At 42.8% G+C, this 15,221-nt stretch overlaps 1 protein-coding gene and 8 non-coding genes across 10 annotated transcripts in view; all 9 read right to left on the bottom strand.

Moving 5' to 3' along the window:
• Positions 1–241, bottom strand: part of LOC125790017 (gastrula zinc finger protein XlCGF26.1-like) — a 76,453-nt gene extending 76,212 nt beyond the window's left edge. The window contains exon 1 of one of the 2 annotated variants that reach the window (XM_049473108.1): positions 166–241. The gene's annotated coding sequence lies outside the window, so the exon portion shown is untranslated. The remainder of the gene's footprint in view (positions 1–165) is intronic. The other variant, XM_049473101.1, reaches the window with a different exon arrangement.
• Positions 242–6,951: 6,710 nt separating this feature from the next.
• trnav-uac (transfer RNA valine (anticodon UAC)) lies at positions 6,952–7,024 on the bottom strand. Its single transcript has one exon. It is a non-coding gene; the product is annotated as a tRNA-Val (tRNA).
• Positions 7,025–7,295: 271 nt separating this feature from the next.
• On the bottom strand, positions 7,296–7,367 carry trnad-guc (transfer RNA aspartic acid (anticodon GUC)). Its single transcript has one exon. It is a non-coding gene; the product is annotated as a tRNA-Asp (tRNA).
• Positions 7,368–8,538: 1,171 nt separating this feature from the next.
• trnad-guc (transfer RNA aspartic acid (anticodon GUC)) lies at positions 8,539–8,610 on the bottom strand. The gene has a single exon. It is a non-coding gene; the product is annotated as a tRNA-Asp (tRNA).
• Positions 8,611–9,111: 501 nt separating this feature from the next.
• On the bottom strand, positions 9,112–9,185 carry trnai-aau (transfer RNA isoleucine (anticodon AAU)). The gene has a single exon. It is a non-coding gene; the product is annotated as a tRNA-Ile (tRNA).
• Positions 9,186–10,356: 1,171 nt separating this feature from the next.
• On the bottom strand, positions 10,357–10,430 carry trnai-aau (transfer RNA isoleucine (anticodon AAU)). The gene has a single exon. It is a non-coding gene; the product is annotated as a tRNA-Ile (tRNA).
• Positions 10,431–10,683: 253 nt separating this feature from the next.
• On the bottom strand, positions 10,684–10,756 carry trnav-uac (transfer RNA valine (anticodon UAC)). Its single transcript has one exon. It is a non-coding gene; the product is annotated as a tRNA-Val (tRNA).
• A 1,172-nt stretch (positions 10,757–11,928) lies between these two features.
• trnav-uac (transfer RNA valine (anticodon UAC)) lies at positions 11,929–12,001 on the bottom strand. The gene has a single exon. It is a non-coding gene; the product is annotated as a tRNA-Val (tRNA).
• A 2,416-nt stretch (positions 12,002–14,417) lies between these two features.
• On the bottom strand, positions 14,418–14,490 carry trnav-uac (transfer RNA valine (anticodon UAC)). The gene has a single exon. It is a non-coding gene; the product is annotated as a tRNA-Val (tRNA).
• Between the last annotated feature and the right edge of the window lie 731 nt (positions 14,491–15,221).

Raw genomic sequence — 15,221 nt, 5'->3', positions numbered from 1 at the left:
AAGCCCCCCTCCCCTCGACATAAATACCCCTTTACAACTACAGCACAACACAACATGCATTTAAAATTCTAACGCCAATAAAATCTAATTATACTGGAACAAAACTTTTCTCTTCATTACTACCAAATTATCTGGGTTTTACTTGGCACAACTTTCTCTACATACCTCCCCCTTCGGCCATCAGCGCAGACTGAAGGAGTCAAGGAGAGAACGGAGCAGGGTTGCCAGGTCCAACAAAATATATCCAACCCAAACCCAAAGTCTAAAACCCACCCTTCCGAAGATTAAACTAGCCCAAAATATTATCTGTCACACGTTTAAAGCAAATGGTAAAACAACTCTGAGTGTATGACTTAGTATTAATTAATCATAAATATTACTATTTACCTTAAAGTTATTAATAACTTATGTAACATTAATGTTTTATTATAAGTTTTATATCCCAGTCAAGAACATTTAATAGTAACATAAGTAGCAAGACAAGATTTTTCCTTACTCATTCTCCTCTTCAATGTTTTTTATTGTCTTGTGATTTCCGGTTAAAAAAAAGAAAGTGCAAAAGGTATTTGCTTTTTCATTTTAGTGTTTTCATTTCAGTTTTATTTTTGGCAGCATGAATAGGAGAGAGAGAGAGAGAGAGAGAGAGAGAGAGAGAGAGAGAGAGAGAGAGAGAGAGAGAGAGAGAGAGATCACAACGTAACCAGAAACAAGAAATCACAAGGTAATTAATAAAAATGTTAAAGGGGAGAGGAGAGTTCAGGAGGGGCAAGAACAGAAAAGAGTAAGAAAAAGTTTTTTTTTTTTTGCTAATTATGTTACTATTAAATGTTCCTGACTGGAATATAAAACTGTTATAAAGTAAATAATAAAAAAACATTTTACAATATTATTAATGACTTTATGATTAATAGAAATACTCATAATAAATACCTTACTCTACTTAGTCGTGTACTCATAGTTGTTTTGCGATTTGCTTCAAACGTGAGACACAGAGATATTTATTGGTCTAGTTTAAGCGTCTGAAGGGAGGGTTTTAGACTGAGTTTGCGCTGTATTTTTTTCGACCTGGCAACCTAGCCCTGCAGTGGAAAATAGAGAATGTTGCACTACAGCACTATATATGGTGACACAGTTATACAGGAAGTAGAGCTCATGTTGAGGCTATTCCTCACAGCATTCAGGGACACGTTCATAACATGTTTGGTTATTGTAATTTCACTGCTCGTACTCATTAAAGCACAGTGAACAAATGGAGTATTGTTCCTATCTAGAAAAGCGTTCAGACTGCAGTTCGCCTGTGATCTGTAGTTCTGAACCGGTCCGAGAACCATTGCCATCATAAACACACTCTGACAGGCAATTAACATTATGAAACAAAAACACGTTGAGATCTGGCTTCACTTAACATCTTAAAAACAAAACTTCTACATCCATCTATAACTTCCATCCATTCATACCTACAGTATTTTATCAACATTTATGCAAACACATATTTTATTTTTTTTAACTGAGCTGCAGAGCCCAATTTTCAACGTCTAAATAAAGGTAATCACGGACCAACCAAATTTACCCCCAAGTAAAAACGTCTGGAATATGGGACGAAGCAGTGTTTTACACTTCAGCTGCTTTACTACAACATCAGGTTTAAAAAGCGCTATATGATTAAAACTGATTTTAATGAACTGGAAGATAAAGCACCCCAAAATATATTGTTGCTTAGTTTTATATATGTTCCTGTATGTATTATTTTGGAATTCAAGAAAAAAAAAAACTCAACCATTAAAACCTTTCGCATTCAAAGTATATATTTATCTCTTTATATACCACTCCTTACTCTATACCACACGAATACACCCTGTATGTGTACGCTTACAGCCACAATGATTATCAAACTAATTACCTAACTATTCCTATAATTATTCCTGACTGATAAATCAAGAGTCAATTCTGAGGTCAGAGATCAACGCTGTTTTAATGTATTAGAAGTGATTCATCACACTTCTGCTATCTGGGATGCGAGTTAAATAATTAAAGATATTAAAGTGTAGATAAAGTTAAAATACAATCTAAACTTAACCTCTTACAGCCCAGTCTGAACAAGATCCAATTTACATTTACAGAGTTTTTCCTCCATCAGAGAGAGAGTGAGGAGTAAAGTGAGAGTAAACAGTGAGTAAAAGTGTAGAAGAGTTCTTTACCTTCAGCAGATCAGCTCCTGTTTCTCTATAAGGACTAGAGGTGGGCGGGTCGATCCAAATATATCGATACCAACGCTGTTATTGGTATTAAGCAATACTTGTGTAAAAAGATCGATACTCAAGCTTGCTTTTTTCCCCCCTCCCCCTCTGGTCTTTTGTTGTTGCACGTGTGTCACGTGGCTCAGCGGAGCCAGCCAATCAGCCAACAGGTATGGAGAGCGACAACCTGAATATATATATATATATATATATTTTTACACTCTATGTATTTAAGAAGAATAGAATTGCACTGAAAGGAAGAAAATGACTTATTTTTTAAATTCTTTTTCTTAAGAACAATTCTATTTGAAAAAAGAAACAAAGAACTAGAAAAGATGTCTAGTGAGGGGAGAATTTTTGTTTTATTTTTGTATTGTGGCTGCTCCTTTTCTATCTCAAAAAATATTTACTTCCCTAACGTGAAGGCAAACTTTGTTTTTGTTACTGTTCCATTGTTTGGCGAAATTTTATCCTAGATCTTTTGGATCCTTTGGATCTATGAAGCTTAAAATATTCAAAAGTAACGGTATCGATATCGCCAATACTGACCCTGGGTTGTTTTTTGGCAGCTTGCAATCTTAGTGCATTACCGCCATCTACTGGACTGAAGTGTGATTAAATTGTGTGAGATATGATATAAAAATATATATTTATATTAAAAAAAATCTAAAGTCTTCTTGCAATTTGTGTATCTTTTGTAAATTTTATGACTGCTTTGACTGTAGGCTCTGTACCACCTAAACTATTTTTTTCAAAGTTACAGAGTTTTTTGTTACCCTCTCAAGATGTTCTCTCTTGTTAGAGTAATGCCTACGTGTAATAAATACATGCTTTACGGTTTCAGTCTCAGTACAGTATAGGCACATTCCGTCCAGTTGGATTATCCTTATCCTGGTGAACCAGGTTTCCTCCTGCTGTATTAGTGAACTGAATTTCCTGACTGTTATTACTCTTGTTGTTTACTATATAAATACCTGCCTTTTGTCTCCTTATCCCATTCATCTTACCAGATTTTTTATTATTGTTTTAAATTCTGATTTGCTTAGTGTAACCTGTACTTCTGCTTGGTAATTTCAGTTATTTTAGTGCTTCCTTCGCCATCTTGTCTGCTTTCTCATTTTATACTGGGGCCAGCACCTCCACCTGGACTGGATGAAGACTTTAAACCTGCCTCCATTTGCCAATTAAATGTTGCAAATGTTGGTAAATGTACAAATTACACATAGTTTAAAGTTGAATATATATATATATATATATATATATATATATATATATATATATATATATATATATATATATATATATATATTGTGGCGTGGAAGAGGAAGGAGGACTCGTAAGACTCATTGCAAGTACTCAACAGCTCTTTATTAACTGGTTTGCTACTCACTTATAGCCTTTAACAAGGCTAGGAGAGCGAAACCCAACTGCTAAAACAGCTCAAACAGCCCTGAGGCCACCAACCCAGCTATCCAACACGAAGATGGTAGGTCCCCTTAACCCACCCAAAACATGCCCCCATAATGCCCCACTGGCCCCGGATTAACATAACCCGCCCCCAAAGGCACACTAACAGCTGGCACACACACACACACACACACACACACACACAGACGCCACAATATTCAACTTTAAACTATGTGTAATTTGTACATTTACCAACATTTGCAACATTTAATTGGCAAATAGAGGCAGGTTTAAAGTCTTCATCCAGTCCATATATATATATATATATATATGGACACAAAACAAGACTTTAACATTTTAACATAAACTTCATATTTAAAATGAAATCCACAAAACTAAAAAATGTAATTGCTTTTCAATGTCAGCCAGTGTAACGTTTTTCAATTCAATTGTCTGACCAATTATGGCTACATTTGCAAATTAAAGGTAAGGCCTCTTTATTGTTGAACTCTTAGCATTTGGTGTAGTATAGAATAAATGTTTTTAAAATCCATTTTTCAACTTTCTATTTTCTTTATTTACCTCACAATTAAAATTAAAAAATCTTCTCTCGATTTTCAGAGTTTTCCATCTTGTAACAAAAGTAAGTTGTATTATAGCATCAGACTTTTGTTGCAAAATGCAAAAAAATATTGAGAGAAAAGTATTTTTTCTGTTGCTAGGAAGGCAGAAATGGAAAAACTAAAGATTGGAAAAACAGATTCATTTCTTTTTCCCCAAAGTAAATGAAAATGAAATAATGAACTTTTAAACACAATTTTCATGCCATAATCTCTTGAGGTGCTGTGTTTTTCCTGTGCAGTGGGTAAACTTTTTCATTGGGTGGTTCATGTTCTATTCTGATGGAAAACTCAAATAAAAAAGAGTGGCTAACTACTTGCCCAGATATTCCTTTAATTTTAAAGTAGAATCAGGGGTTTCAGCAAAAAAAAAGAACTTGCCTGTAAATTTCCATTTTTCTACAACAAACAGCTTTTAGGCAAAAAACACACTGGCGTTCCTGCTAAGGTATGCTGATTGGTTGGTGTGTTACAGCCAGAGCTTGTTTAAAATGTTTATATCTAGAGATTCCTTTCCTTAAGAATTATGTGTTGAGTACTGTCCAAACAAACCCAGAAGAGATTCTTAAATGAGTAGTCTCACTGTCACAAAACAGTGGAACATTGAACAGAAGTTCAAGAAACACAAAGACCCTAAATAAAAATAAACATCCCAACGCAATTGTATCAAGTAAAATGCTTTCTTGGTCCTGTCATTTCAAACACTGTTTAGCCGCAAAATTGGCATTTAAATTACCCTCTACTCCAACATGTAGCAAAAGCCACAAAATCTAAATCATCTATTTTAAATCTTAGGGTCTTTCAGTAAAAATAATGTTTTACTTTGTTGTGGCCTTGGTGGTATAGTGGTGAGCAGAGCAGTCTTCCAAACAGGTGAACCAGGTTTGATTCCCGGTCAAAGCAGTGTATTTAGCGTGTCAACCTGGCTTATACCAAACGCAATCATCTGTTTCGGACGTTTAGAAAAACATAAAACTCTGCTCTATGTTTTGCTATAACATGCTTTCAGACGGTCATCTGTCGAGCAGAGGCAAATGGTGAATTAGGTAAATAACGTACACTGAAGATATACTAGTCCCTCTCATAAAATGAGCATATTGTGTTAAAGTTCATTCTTTTCCATAATGAAATGATAAAAATTAAACTTTCATATATTTTAGATTCTTTGCACACCAACTGAAATATTTCAGGTCTTTTATTGTTTTAGTACTGATGATTTTGGCATACAGCTCATGAAAACCTACATCTCACAAAATTAGCATATCATGAAAAGGTTCTCTAAACGAGCTATTAACCTAATCATCTGAATCAACGAATTAACTCTAAACACCTGCAAAAGATTCCTGAGGCTTTTAAAAACTCCCAGCCTGGTTCATTACTCAAAACCGCAATCATGGGTAAGACTGCCGACCTGACTGCTGTCCAGAAGGCCATCATTGACATCCTCAAGCAAGAGGGTAAAACACAGAAAGACATTTCTGAACGAATAGGCTGTTCCCAGAGTGCTGTTTCAAGGCACCTCAGTGGGAAGTCTGTGGAAAGGAAAAAGTGTGTCAGAAAACGCTGCACAACGAGAAGAGGTGAACATTGTTGAGAAGGGCCGATTCCAGACCTTGGGGGACCTGCAGAAGCAGTGGACTGAGTCTGGAGTAGAAACATCCAGAGCCACCGTGCATTCCCCAGGTGAAGCCACTTTTGAACCAGAAACAGAGGCAGAAGTGCCTGACCTGGGCTACAAAAAAACCTTTTCAGGTTTTTCGGACGTAGGTTCAGAAAAAACATATTCTCTCCCTGTCGGGGAATCGAACCCCAGTCTTCCACGTGACAGGCGGAGATACTGTCCACTATACTAACGAGGAAGCTGTGAGCAGCTGAATCTCTGCAACATACAACAGGTAATACTGGCCCCTTCTCAATCTTCACAGAAGGTATGTGTGTTCTTGTGCCTTTTTCATTAGGGAATGCATGGTGAGTGAGCTTGTCAGTGATGTGAAGTCCCAGGAACCTGAAACTGTGCATAGTTCTCCCTGTGCTACTGCTGAAGTGAGTCACCTCTGATCAACATGCTTCAGCCTTCTAAATGTTATGCTGTTGTCATGAGAGGCTAACAGCTCCTGTTTCTTCAAGGGGAATTAGCTCAAATGGTAGAGCGCTCGCTTAGCATGCGAGAGGTAGCGGGATCGATGCCCGCATTCTCCAACGAAGGTTTTGACTGTGTGAATGCCACTGAGAACAGCTTTAAAAACTATAAGTTTGAGTGTATAACGTCAGTGTACGTTATTTACCTGATTCACCATTTGCCTCTGCTTGACAGATGACCGTCTGAAAGCATGATATAGCAAAACAAAGAGAAGAATTTTTGGCCCGTACGGGGATCGAACCCACGACCTTGGCATTATTAGCACCACGCTCTAACCAACTGAGCTAACCGGCCCACAGTTGAAAGCGGAACCCTTCAGGCATGACGGATGAATGTCCACCAGGTGTAATTGTTTTATTCTGTTTTTTTCCACATCCGAAGGCAAGCGCAGAAGGCACAACAACAGCACGGGGATGGCATGATTGCTTCCTGTGCTCGCAATTGTCTTAATAAGGCCTAACACAAAATATAGATTGTTCCCATCTACTAATGAGGTGTGATGACAGGCTTGCCCATAGTGTCAGACAAAAGACAAGAACTAAAGGCATGTTTCTGCCTGGTTTCGAACCAGGGACCTTTCGCGTGTAAGGCGAACGTGATGACCACTACACTACAGAAACCACAATTTTCCACCAAGCGTGCATGTGTCCCGCAGTGGAAATGACAGAGTTTGGTCATCTTTCCCAGGGGAAAATTTACACTGAGGGTCTTTCAGCAAAACAATGGTGTGCTTGTTTGTGGCGTTGGTGGTATAGTGGTGAGCATAGCTGCCTTCCAAGCAGTTGACCCGGGTCCGATTCCCGGCCAACGCATTGCATTTAGCACGTCGCACCTTGCTGCTCCAAAACCTTTTCAGGTTTTTCGGCCGTAGGTTCAGAAAGAACATATTCTCTCCCCGTCGGGGAATCGAACCCCGGTCTTCCGCGTGACAGGCGGAGATACTGTCCACTATACTAACGAGGAAGCTGTGTGCAGCTGAATCTCTGCAAAATGCAACAGGTAATACTGGCCCCCTCTCAATCTTCACAGAAGGTGTGTGTTCTTGTGCCTTTTTCATTAGGGAATGCATGGTGAGTGAGCTTGTCAGTGATGTGAAGTCCCAGAAACCTGAAACTGTGCATAGTTCTCCCTGTGCTACTGCTGAAGTGAGTCACCTCTGATCAACATGCTTCAGCCTTCTAAATGTTATGCTGTTGTCATGAGAGGCTAACAGCTCCTGTTTCTTCAAGGGGAATTAGCTCAAATGGTAGAGCGCTCGCTTAGCATGCGAGAGGTAGCGGGATCGATGCCCGCATTCTCCAACGAAGGTTTTGACTGTGTGAATGCCACTGAGAACAGCTTTAAAAACTATAAGTTTGAGTGTATAACTTCAGTGTACGTTATTTACCTGACTCACCATTTGCCTCTGCTTGACAGATGACCGTCTGAAAGCATGATATAGCAAAACAAAGAGAAGAATTTTTGGCCCGTACGGGGATCGAACACGCGACCTTGGCATTATTAGCACCACGCTCTAACCAACTGAGCTAACCGGCCCACAGTTGAAAGCGGAACCCTTCAGGCATGACGGATGAATGTCCACCAGGTGTAATTGTTTTATTCTGTTTTTTTTCCACATCCGAAGCCAAGCGCAGAAGGCACAACAACAGCACCGGGATGGCATGATTGCTTCCTGTGCTCGCAATTGTCTTAATAAGGCCTAACACAAAATATAGATTGTTCCCATCTACTAATGAGGTGTGATGACAGGCTTGCCCATAGTGTCAGACAAAAGACAAGAACTAAAGGCATGTTTCTGCCTGGTTTCGAGCCAGGGACCTTTCGCGTGTAAGGCGAACGTGATGACCACTACACTACAGAAACCACAATTTTCCACCAAGCGTGCATGTGTCCCGCAGTGGAAATGACAGAGTTTGGTCATCTTTCCCAGGGGAAAATTTGCACTGAGGGTCTTTCAGCAAAACAATGGTGTCCTTGTTTGTGGCGTTGGTGGTATAGTGGTGAGCATAGCTGCCTTCCAAGCAGTTGACCCGGGTTCGATTCCCGGCCAACGCATTGCCTTTAGCGCATCGCACCTTGCTGCTCCAAAGCCGTTTCAGGTTTTTCGGCCGTAGGTTCAGAAAAAACATATTCTCTCCCCGTCGGGGAATCGAACCCCGGTCTTCCGCGTGACAGGCGGAGATACTGTCCACTATACTAACGAGGAAGCTGTGTGCAGCTGAATCTCTGCAACATGCAACAGGTAATACTGGCCCCTTCTCAATCTTCACAGAAGGTGTGTGTGTTCTTGTGCCTTTTTCATTAGGGAATGCATGGTGAGTGAGCTTGTCAGTGATGTGAAGTCCCAGAAACCTGAAACTGTGCATAGTTCTCCCTGTGCTACTGCTGAAGTGAGTCACCTCTGATCAACATGCTTCAGCCTTCTAAATGTTATGCTGTTGTCATGAGAGGCTAACAGCTCCTGTTTCTTCAAGGGGAATTAGCTCAAATGGTAGAGCGCTCGCTTAGCATGCGAGAGGTAGCGGGATCGATGCCCGCATTCTCCAACGAAGGTTTTGACTGTGTGAATGCCACTGAGAACAGCTTTAAAAACTATAAGTTTGAGTGTATAACTTCAGTGTACGTTATTTACCTGACTCACCATTTGCCTCTGCTTGACAGATGACCGTCTGAAAGCATGATATAGCAAAACAAAGAGAAGAATTTTTGGCCCGTACGGGGATCGAACCCGCGACCTTGGCGTTATTAGCACCACGCTCTAACCAACTGAGCTAACCGGCCCACAGTTGAAAGCGGAACCCTTCAGGCATGACGGATGAATGTCCACCAGGTGTAATTGTTTTATTCTGTTTTTTTCCACATCCGAAGCCAAGCGCAGAAGGCACAACAACAGCACGGGGATGGCATGATTGCTTCCTGTGCTCGCAATTGTCTTAATAAGGCCTAACACAAAATATAGATTGTTCCCATCTACTAATGAGGTGTGATGACAGGCTTGCCCATAGTGTCAGACAAAAGACAAGAACTAAAGGCATGTTTCTGCCTGGTTTCGAACCAGGGACCTTTCGCGTGTAAGGCGAACGTGATGACCCCTACACTACAGAAACCACAATTTTCCACCAAGCGTGCATGTGTCCCGCAGTGGAAATGACAGAGTTTGGTCATCTTTCCCAGGGGAAAATTTACACTGAGGGTCTTTCAGCAAAACAATGGTGTGCTTGTTTGTGGCGTTGGTGGTATAGTGGTGAGCATAGCTGCCTTCCAAGCAGTTGACCCGGGTTCGATTCCCGGCCAACGCATTGCCTTTAGCGCGTCGCACCTTGCTGATCCAAATCCTTTTCAGGTTTTTCGGCCGTAGGTTCAGAAAAAAACATATTCTCTCCCCGTCGGGGAATCGAACCTCCGTCTTCCGCGTGACAGGCGGAGATACTGTCCACTATACTAACGAGGAAGCTGTGTGCAGCTGAATCTCTGCAACATGCAACAGGTAATACTGGCCCCTTCTCAATCTTCACAGAAGGTGTGTGTGTTCTTGTGCCTTTTTCATTAGGGAATGCATGGTGAGTGAGCTTGTCAGTGATGTGAAGTCCCAGAAACCTGAAACTGTGCATAGTTCTCCCTGTGCTACTGCTGAAGTGAGTCACCTCTGATCAACATGCTTCAGCCTTCTAAATGTTCTGCTGTTGTCATGAGAGGCTAACAGCTCCTGTTTCTTCAAGGGGAATTAGCTCAAATGGTAGAGCGCTCGCTTAGCATGCGAGAGGTAGCGGGATCGATGCCCGCATTCTCCAACGAAGGTTTTGACTGTGTGAATGCCACTGAGAACAGCTTTAAAAACTATTAGTTTGAGTGTATAACTTCAGTGTACGTTATTTACCTGACTCACCATTTGCCTCTGCTTGACAGATGACCGTCTGAAAGCATGATATAGCAAAACAAAGAGAAGAACTTTTGGCCCGTACGGGGATCGAACCCGCGACCTTGGCGTTATTAGCACCACGCTCTAACCAACTGAGCTAACCGGCCCACAGTTGATAGCGGAACCCTTCAGGCATGACGGATGAATGTCCACCAGGTGTAATTGTTTTATTCTGTTTTTTTCCACATCCGAAGCCAAGCGCAGAAGGCACAACAACAGCACGGGGATGGCATGATTGCTTCCTGTGCTCGCAATTGTCTTAATAAGGCCTAACACAAAATATAGATTGTTCCCATCTACTAATGAGGTGTGATGACAGGCTTGCCCATAGTGTCAGACAAAAGACAAGAACTAAAGGCATGTTTCTGCCTGGTTTCGAACCAGGGACCTTTCGCGTGTAAGGCGAACGTGATGACCACTACACTACAGAAACCACAATTTTCCACCAAGCGTGCATGTGTCCCGCAGTGGAAATGACAGAGTTTGGTCATCTTTCCCAGGGGAAAATTTACACTGAGGGTCTTTCAGCAAAACAATGGTGTGCTTGTTTGTGGCGTTGGTGGTATAGTGGTGAGCATAGCTGCCTTCCAAGCAGTTGACCCGGGTTCGATTCCCGGCCAACGCATTGCCTTTAGCGCATCGCACCTTGCTGATCCAAATCCTTTTCAGGTTTTTCGGCCGTAGGTTCAGAAAAAAACATATTCTCTCCCCGTCAGGGAATCGAACCCCGGTCTTCCGCGTGACAGGCGGAGATACTGTCCACTATACTAACGAGGAAGCTGTGTGCAGCTGAATCTCTGCAACATGCAACAGGTAATACTGGCCCCTTCTCAATCTTCACAGAAGGTGTGTGTGTTCTTGTGCCTTTTTCATTAGGGAATGCATGGTGAGTGAGCTTGTCAGTGATGTGAAGTCCCAGAAACCTGAAACTGTGCATAGTTCTCCCTGTGCTACTGCTGAAGTGAGTCACCTCTGATCAACATGCTTCAGCCTTCTAAATGTTCTGCTGTTGTCATGAGAGGCTAACAGCTCCTGTTTCTTCAAGGGGAATTAGCTCAAATGGTAGAGCGCTCGCTTAGCATGCGAGAGGTAGCGGGATCGATGCCTGCATTCTCCAACGAAGGTTTTGACTGTGTGAATGCCACTGAGAACAGCTTTAAAAACTATTAGTTTGAGTGTATAACTTCAGTGTACGTTATTTACCTGATTCACCATTTGCCTCTGCTTGACAGATGACCGTCTGAAAGCATGATATAGCAAAACAAAGAGAAGAACTTTTGGCCCGTACGGGGATCGAACCCGCGACCTTGGCGTTATTAGCACCACGCTCTAACCAACTGAGCTAACCAGCCCACAGTTAATAGCGGAACCCTTCAGGCATGACGGATGAATGTCCACCAGGTGTAATTGTTTTATTCTGTTTTTTTCCACATCCGAAGGCAAGCGCAGAAGGCACAACAACAGCACGGGGATGGCACGATTGCTTCCTGTGCTCGCAATTGTCTTAATAAGGCCTAACACAAAATATAGATTGTTCCCATCTACTAATGAGGTGTGATGACAGGCTTGCCCATAGTGTCAGACAAAAGACAAGGACTAAAGGCATGTTTCTGCCTGGTTTCGAACCAGGGACCTTTCGCGTGTAAGGCGAACGTGATGACCACTACACTACAGAAACCACAATTTTCCACCAAGCGTGCATGTGTCCCGCAGTGGAAATGACAGAGTTTGGTCATCTTTCCCAGGGGAAAATTTACACTGAGGGTCTTTCAGCAAAACAATGGTGTGCTTGTTTGTGGCGTTGGTGGTATAGTGGTGAGCATAGCTGCCTTCCAAGCAGTTGACCCGGGTTCGATTCCCGGCCAACGCATTGCCTTTAGCGCGTCGCACCTTGCTGATCCAAATCCTTTTCAGTTTTTTCGGCCGTAGGTTCAGAAAAAAACATATTCTCTCCCCGTCGGAGAATCGAACCCCGGTCTTCCGCGTGACAGGCGGAGATACTGTCCACTATACTAACGAGGAAGCTGTGTGCAGCTGAATCTCTGCAACATGCAACAGGTAATACTGGCCCCTTCTCAATCTTCACAGAAGGTGTGTGTGTTCTTGTGCCTTTTTCATTAGGGAATGCATGGTGAGTGAGCTTGTCAGTGATGTGAAGTCCCAGAAACCTGAAACTGTGCATAGTTCTCCCTGTGCTACTGCTGAAGTGAGTCACCTCTGATCAACATGCTTCAGCCTTCTAAATGTTCTGCTGTTGTCATGAGAGGCTAACAGCTCCTGTTTCTTCAAGGGGAATTAGCTCAAATGGTAGAGCGCTCGCTTAGCATGCGAGAGGTAGCGGGATCGATGCCCGCATTCTCCAACGAAGGTTTTGACTGTGTGAATGCCACTGAGAACAGCTTTAAAAAATATTAGTTTGAGTGTATAACTTCAGTGTACGTTATTTACCTGATTCACCATTTGCCTCTGCTTGACAGATGACCGTCTGAAAGCATGATATAGCAAAACAAAGAGAAGAACTTTTGGCCCGTACGGGGATCTAACCCGCGACCTTGGCGTTATTAGCACCACGCTCTAACCAACTGAGCTAATAGGCCCACAGTTGATAGCGGAACCCTTCAGGCATGACGGATGAATGTCCACCAGGTGTAATTGTTTTATTCTGTTTTTTTCCACACCCGAAGCCAAGCGCAGAAGGCACAACAACAGCACGGGGATGGCATGATTGCTTCCTGTGCTCGCAATTGTCTTAATAAGGCCTAACACAAAATATAGATTGTTCCCATCTACTAATGAGGTGTGATGACAGGCTTGCCCATAGTGTCAGACAAAAGACAAGAACTAAAGGCATGTTTCTGCCTGGTTTCAAACCAGGGACCTTTCGCGTGTAAGGCGAACGTGATGACCACTACACTACAGAAACCACAATTTTCCACCAAGCGTGCATGTGTCCCGCAGTGGAAATGACAGAGTTTGGTCATCTTTCCCAGGGGAAAATTTACACTGAGGGTCTTTCAGCAAAACAATGGTGTGCTTGTTTGTGGCGTTGGTGGTATAGTGGTGAGCATAGCTGCCTTCCAAGCAGTTGACCCGGGTTCGATTCCCGGCCAACGCAATGCCTTTAGCGCGTCGCACCTTGCTGATCCAAAACCTTTTCAGGTTTTTCGGCCGTAGGTTCAGAAAAAACATATTCTCTCCCCGTCGGCGAATCGAACCCCGGTCTTCCGCGTGACAAGCGGAGATACTGTCCACTATACTAACGAGGAAGCTGTGTGCAGCTGAATCTCTGCAACATGCAACAGGTAATACTGGCCCCTTCTCAATCTTCACAGAAGGTGTGTGTGTTCTTGTGCCTTTTTCATTAGGGAATGCATGGTGAGTGAGCTTGTCAGTGATGTGAAGTCCCAGAAACCTGAAACTGTGCATAGTTCTCCCTGTGCTACTGCTGAAGTGAGTCACCTCTGATCAACATGCTTCAGCCTTCTAAATGTTCTGCTGTTGTCATGAGAGGCTAACAGCTCCTGTTTCTTCAAGGGGAATTAGCTCAAATGGTAGAGCGCTCGCTTAGCATGCGAGAGGTAGCGGGATCGATGCCCGCATTCTCCAACGAAGGTTTTGACTGTGTGAATGCCACTGAGAACAGCTTTAAAAACTATTAGTTTGAGTGTATAACTTCAGTGTACGTTATTTACCTGATTCACCATTTGCCTCTGCTTGACAGATGACTGTCTGAAAGCATGATATAGCAAAACAAAGAGAAGAATTTTTGGCCCGTACGGGGATCGAACCCACGACCTTGGCGATATTAGCACCACGCTCTAACCAACTGAGCTAACCGGCCCACAGTTGAAAGCGGAACCCTTCAGGCATGACGGATGAATGTCCACCAGGTGTAATTGTTTTATTCTGTTTTTTTCCACATCCGAAGCCAAGCGCAGAAGGCACAACAACAGCACGGGGATGGCATGATTGCTTCCTGTGCTCGCAATTGTCTTAATAAGGCCTAACACAAAATATAGATTGTTCCCATCTACTAATGAGGTGTGATGACAGGCTTGCCCATAGTGTCAGACAAAAGACAAGAACTAAAGGCATGTTTCTGCCTGGTTTCGAACCAGGGACCTTTCGCGTGTAAGGCGAACGTGATGACCACTACACTACAGAAACCACAATTTTCCATCAAGCGTGCATGTGTCCCGCAGTGGAAATGACAGAGTTTCGTCATCTTTCCCAGGGGAAAATTTACACTGAGGGTCTTTCAGCAAAACAATGGTGTGCTTGTTTGTGGCGTTGGTGGTATAGTGGTGAGCATAGCTGCCTTCCAAGCAGTTGACCCGGGTTCGATTCCCGGCCAACGCATTGCCTTTAGCGCGTCGCACCTTGCTGATCCAAATCCTTTTCAGGTTTTTCGGCCGTAGGTTCAGAAAAAAACATATTCTTTCCCCGTCGGAGAATCGAACCCCGGTCTTCCGCGTGACAGGCGGAGATACTGTCCACTATACTAACGAGGAAGCTGTGTGCAGCTGAATCTCTGCAACATGCAACAGGTAATACTGGCCCCTTCTCAATCTTCACAGAAGGTGTGTGTGTTCTTGTGCCTTTTTCATTAGGGAATGCATGGTGAGTGAGCTTGTCAGTGATGTGAAGTCCCAGAAACCTGAAACTGTGCATAGTTCTCCCTGTGCTACTGCTGAAGTGAGTCACCTCTGATCAACATGCTTCAGCCTTCTAAATGTTCTGCTGTTGTCATGAGAGGCTAACAGCTCCTGTTTCTTCAAGGGGAATTAGCTCAAATGGTAGAGCGCTCGCTTAGCATGCGAGAGGTAGCGGGATCGATGCCCGCATTCTCCAACGAAGGTTTTGACTGTGTGAATGCCACTGAGAACAGCTTTAAAAAC

Source organism: Astyanax mexicanus, unplaced genomic scaffold, assembly GCF_023375975.1.
Source record: "Astyanax mexicanus isolate ESR-SI-001 unplaced genomic scaffold, AstMex3_surface scaffold_34, whole genome shotgun sequence".
Lineage (NCBI taxonomy): Eukaryota > Metazoa > Chordata > Actinopteri > Characiformes > Acestrorhamphidae > Astyanax > Astyanax mexicanus.
Note: the sequence above shows the minus strand (reverse complement) of the source record. Positions and strands in the feature narration are given on the sequence as shown.